Source organism: Cibotium barometz, chromosome 66, assembly GCF_041138505.1.
Source record: "Cibotium barometz isolate CiBa-2024 chromosome 66, ASM4113850v1, whole genome shotgun sequence".
Lineage (NCBI taxonomy): Eukaryota > Viridiplantae > Streptophyta > Polypodiopsida > Cyatheales > Cibotiaceae > Cibotium > Cibotium barometz.
This window is the reverse complement of record NC_141111.1, coordinates 6,915,175-6,921,526: the sequence shown is the minus strand read 5'-3', so window position 1 is coordinate 6,921,526 and position 6,352 is coordinate 6,915,175.

Sequence of the window (6,352 nt, the reverse complement as noted above, 5' to 3'; positions counted from 1 at the left end):
GGTAGGTTTCTCATGGGGTGGGACCCTTTGGGGGGGGGAGGGAGTAAAGGAAACATGTAAGAAGATAACTATCACCATACGAGATCCTGGTAGGTTTCTCAACTTTTGTAATGGGATCCTGGGTTGATGCCTTGGTTTACATGGGGTAGAAGGACCTTACATGGAAAAAGAAAAAAGAAGTAAAATAAATTATGGTTGTAAAATTGTGAAGAAATGTGTGAAGGTGAAAAGAGGTGGGGAGATGTAGTTAAAAAGAAGAAGATGAAATGATTACTTAAAATTCTTAGTTATGGGAATAGATTATAAGTTTTTGGACTATTTTATTAAGAAGGTTGTGCTGCTAGAGACTTAGGTCATTTCCGTAGATACTCACTAGAGTAGTGCTTAGTTATGTTAGATTAGTGTTAGTCTCTGATTAGGTTTAGCTTTAGTTTTCATCTCTGTAGCATCTTTTTAAGGATATATAGCCAGTATGGGTCAAATGGAATGTCAAAGCGGTTAATGTTGATGTATTGAATGAATATTTTGTGTGAAGTTACTATGTTGTTAGAGTTAGATTATTGGCGAGTGTTATGTGTGACAAATTGAAGCTGACAAGACGCGGTGGAGAGTAGTAGAGAAGAGAATTTACGATTTTTCTCGTGAGGACGCTTCACAATTAAGTGTGGAGGAATGATAATCCCTAAATTTGGGACTATTTTTACAAATTTTAGAGCCAAAATGGGTAAATTTACCATTTTTAGATATTTTTAACATTAAAAATTATTTAAAAAAGCCATATTTAGCAAAAAAAAGATATTTTGGGAAATTTCTCCTTTACATTATTTTGGGATAATTTTCATATTTTTAGGACATACGGCCTAATTTTTGACCATTTTCATGTATTTTTTTATGTTTTTTTTGCCGAAAATAATAAAATGATGGGGAAGTGGTAAATGTGTTGCCGAGCCTTGATGGGGTCCAGAAATGAGCAGTTAGCAAGAGTGCATTAGTACATCATTTATGAGCTATTTCAAGCATTTAGGACCAAATTTGGACCGACCAAACATGGGAGAAGTGAAAGGTTGCATTTTTAGTGGGAAATGTCTTTCAATTTCAATTTCAAGTGAAGTAAGAGGATTTATGAGTTTGAGGGAAACCCCATTTTAAAAAGAATGTAGAATGAGTTAGAAATGCCGGAATAGGGTAAGTAGATAGTCAATCTTAGGGTTTTAGGCCATGCTGAACACAATAGAAGCATCCATTTTACTTTTCGAGGCTTGTAAGAAAAGTTATTAACAGTATTAATTATGCTAAATTGCTAATTAAGAGAAAATTTAGTAATAAAAGAGTGATGCACTGATGATTGTTGAAATTGGAGTGGAAAAGGAAAAGTTGGATTTCTAGAAAGCTTGGCAACACATTTACTATTAATCGTGCATCCAAATTAAGTGAATTATCAAGGTATTTCAGTTGGTTAATGCTTAAAAATGGTAATAATTAGTGATTATTAAGAGATTTAACACGTAATTAAGGTAATACTATTTGTCAAAGTTGTATTACATCATAATGCATTGCTTTTTTAAGTTTACAAAATTAATTAAATATGATTAGATGCATAATTAATCAACTTAATCAAAAATTACAAAATGGTAATTAACAAAGGAAGTATAATTTGTGATGATGTTTTTTAGAATTTTGTTTGAAGTATGTTTAGAAAATCTTATCCTAAATTTTTGATAGTTATTGAAATTGGTTTGCTAATTAAAGAGTAATTATGAAGTTTTGTGATGTTTTAAAAAAGAATTAAAGAAAGTGGATTAATTATGGAATTAGGCTTAATGGGATTAGAAAGAGCTATATTTAGTATTGGTTTATCTATAGTAAAAATTTGGATGGATGATTAATTGATTTGCTAATCATAATTAGTGAATTACTTGTTTTTGTGACATTGTTGATTGTATTATTAATTATTAATAGTAAATCATGTTTAAATATTTTCAATATTTAAGAGTGTGTTTTAGAGTATTAGTAAAATTTTGTGGAAGTGTTTAATCATGGAAATGTGTTTTCTACAAATTATTATGTATTTTGTTTAGTTTTGTGTATTTAATTAAAAAGTTAATATCCCCATGATAACGAATGAATTAAGGGATGAGTTGAATTAAGACTTAGGTTTATTTATATAATGAAGTTTTTGTATTTAAAAGAAATTATGTAGAAAATGAGTTTATGTGGTGGTTTCTTTGTAAGATGGGATTAATTAATGTTTAATGGAGGGTTAATAAATAAAGTTAGAGAAAGAATTTGGGGATATTTCCTAAAAGTTAAATGCTGGTTTTGATGAGTTTTTTTCGGTCTATGAAGTTTTACCATGAATGGATTTCATTAATGTGTGTTTGCTTTGTTAAATGGCTTCAATGGTGGTATATTAAAGGTTGATTAGGGAAAGATTAAGGATTAATTAGGTGTTAATCAAAGAAGAAAATATGGTGGTGATGATATGTGGAATGTATATGTAGAGTTTCAGTGTTAATGGTTTGAATTCTATATGTGCTTAGTAAAAGGAAGATTATCCACTGCATACGAGTAGAATGTGTGTTCTTTGAGTAACATGGAGTTTCTTCAATGCTCAAATGATTGTGCGAGTGATAGGGAAATATAAGTAAGAGGGATATTTATTAATTAGTGAAATGGAAGTTTATTTGGTTAAGAGTCAAGCTCTAATGAGTTTTGTTAGGATATAGCTTAAGTTAGCAATGGAATGATTATCCGCAAAGTAGGTTGTTCGAGGAAGAGGAAACTTTTCACTATCCTTCTCTTGTAAAAGAGGAGTTGCCTTTGGCTTTAATAGTGGGGAGTACGTGGAAGTCCTTGGATACCTACATACCAAAAGGGGCACTATTCACCCTAGCTATCTAAGTTGTATCTTAAGAGAATTTATAAAGTTTGATATTTTATTAAAGTGATGGAAGGCAACATAGTAATGTGAGGACTATAAACTAGTGGCACATTAATGTGTGAATTGATGATAATCAAATATATAATAACCCTTATATAGCACAACAACCTAATAGTTGGTTGGTTAGGAACCCATTACAAGAGCTATTTAAGAGTGAGTTATTAGTGGGTCATTTTTGGTGTGTTCATTCGCCAAGGAGAAAGCAAGCTTTGGAAGGCGTGCAAAGAAGAGGCTTTAAAAGAAAAGGCAACCAATTGTTTTGAAAATCAGGCAGGGATGGAGGTGACGCAAATGAACATGTAAGAAGTGTTGAGGAGGTTGGAGAGGCTGAGATGATACATTTGATGTAGGGCCAACAAAGCAAAGAAATCAAATCCTGGTAAAGTTCATATTACACTCAAGGAAAGTATGAGGAAGCCATAGCAAAGGGTTTTCAAAAAACTCATTCTCTGGCCCCAAATAACAAGTCCATTCAGGAGAACTTGCAGGTAGGTAGCATAGAAAAAGCTGAATGAAGAGAGAGCACGCATGAGTCATCCAAATCTAGAGCCCGGTCAGTAGCACAGGTAGACATACAGTAATAACCAGGTTGTGTAGATGAAAGGCTCTTCAAACCATGTAGGGATGATGGATTAGAGAGTGCAAGCTACTTTGCTTGATGCAGATACACTTGAGTATTAGGAGCATTTAGGGCGGGCTAGAAATGAGTCTTTGTTGAAATTTTGAAGAAAGTGAGTACCACAACAAGAGCTTCAGAACAACACATTCTTGGTGAGTCCTTCAAAGGTCAAGTTCACGGTTTTTATGGATATTATATACACTTGAATGGCCTTAATCTCACTCTATCCGGGTGGGGACAATACAGTTTATTATTCCAACAAGGCCTGTGCAAAGATGCAACAGATGCTAATTAAGAAGATGACGTCGTCTCAGTCTACAGAGTTACAACATCCTTGCCACTCATTCGCGTCGTGTAGACTGACTGTGGCTTAGAAAACTAGCAGGTGGTGGTGCAATTAGTTCTCTTGTCAATAAGGATGGAGGTGATATTACAGGCAGGGCAAGCCTTGCGCTCAAGTTCTGTCGAAGTGTGCACCAGTAATTGAAAAGAAGGATCACTGAGAGGAGAAAGGTTTTATAGGTATCTCAAGTCTAAGAAATTGAGGGCAGAAAGTGGAAAAGCTGAGACCACCAAATACTCTGAGAAGTCTGCGCCAAATCAACAACTGCTACAGCTTCAGCTGACATTGATGTCAGGGAGCCAGCCATAGTAGACCTATCTTCTACAAAGCAGTCGAAGTGGATGATCAGTAGGAGAGGAGGAGCAAGCCCCTCCCTCTCTACATCGAGAAGTAGCAAGCGCAACGCAACGTTCAGCTTAACAATAGACTTGCTGCCATACAACAACACTTCATTATTGGATACTGTGTAGCCCGTCAACGGCCATATAAGCCGTCACCTTCATTAAGGAAGGCCGTCCGTCCGTCGAGTCTATGAGCATAACGGCCGTCACCACCCCACATGTCGCCTTATGTATTGCAGATAATAGCCACCCGATAATGCAGAGCAAAAGATACTACTGTTTTAATTTAATTCAAACCCTTTCACCAACTGAGGTTTTAAGTAGGTACCTGGTATTCACACTCAGTGTTTCGAAGCTGTAATTCTACTTCTTTTACACACCCTCCAAAGAAGGGTGTTTTCGCCAAGGTCCACGTCCAAACTGCACAATGCATACTAATAAGCTCAATAAATAATTTGGGGTCATAATTAGTTTTCTTTTTCAAATAAATGCCAAGTGTGGAACAACATGGGTATCCTTTCATGGTGTATGAGGAGATATTGTTGGTGTGGATTAGAGAAGAAGAGTGCTAGAGAAGTGTGAGAAGGGGATGTCCTAGATGACATTGAAGTTGAGAAGTGATGAGATGTGGTTTCACAATGGCAAAGGCCTTTCTCTTTTTGTGCAGGGACGCTTCATAGCTATCCGTGGGAGGAATGATAGCCTCCAATTTTGGCACCAAAAAGGCTAAGAAGATGAGATTCTACATTTTTAAAAAAATATTTTTATTAATCTTTGTTGGCATTTATGCCTTTGTAAAAATATTATTGTCATATCTTTTTACATTTGTAAGTGATGGCATTAATAGCGGGTCTGCAAAATTTGTTAAATGCCATACACATTTGCTCCTTTCTTTGGTACTTGCATAGAAACCTTAGTCAACTAGGAAAAATAAAGCCTCAAAGTTGCAACCTTAGGATAAAAACAAGTTGTATGCTTTTTAAAATAATAAATTATCACAAGAAGAGGTGATTTGGGTGGTTGGATAAGTGCACAACTCATCAAAAGGGTTGTGTCTTCTTCTTTCTTCCCTCTCTTCCACTTTGTTGCTTCTTGCATTCCTTCTCTATCTTCTGCAAACATGTCTCCTTTTAGTGATGGAGAGAGAGAGAGAACAAGATCAAGAAAACACTATAGCTTAGTTTTTGTGTGTGATTTTTGGGCATTTCCTTGTGCTAATCACCTTCCTGATCCTTCCCAAATCTTAAAGCTAAGCTTTCAACATATACTTTGCTGGCTTTTTACCCACAAATCTAGACTACAAACATGGCATTTCACCTACCACTCCTCCTTGGATTACCCCACCTGCATCTCTAGCACCGCCCTCCCCTCTCTCATCTTCCAAGCTACCCCCAACCTCTCTAGGGGATATTCTCAATGGACTCACAAAGGCCTCAACCTCGCAAGTTGATCAGCCCCCCTCTCTCCCATCACAGGTCTTGGAAGAAGGAAAAATCACAAACCCCCCATCGAAGTGCAGCAAATACACTCCCCCGACTGCCCATTCAACTAGGATTGATATTGATAGAGTCCTCAAAATCCTAGACTAGCGGGAGGCAAATACCTAAACCCTACCCCTGACACCAATAGGATCACTGATGGCCTTGATATATGCCTTACCAAGCTTTATTTGGAAGAGAAGTTCAATTAGTGGTCCAGATCTCATCGTAAATGAGGGACTATGGGGGATACAAATAGCCACAAGCCAAGGCAGCCCCAATAATGCACAACCTCATAGGGAGCAACCTATGTGGCATGGCAACCCTACGTTCTCCATGCCAAGTGTTCTAAGTGTTGGAAGGAGTATCGCTATGCTCCAATGTATCTCAAGTGTTGGAAGGAGTATTACTATGCTCCAATGTATCTCAAGTGTTGGAAGGAGTATTACTATGCTCCAAGGTATCTCAAGGTAAGCTCTCTTTATTTTTAAATCGAATGTAGATGGGCTTGGGAACCCATGGATACTCCACCTCGACCACTCTTGCTCCGACATGAAGAATGGATGCTTTGCACGATGCAAAAGTCCATCCAAGATTACGATGCAGTGCTAAACCTTGATATGGTCATAA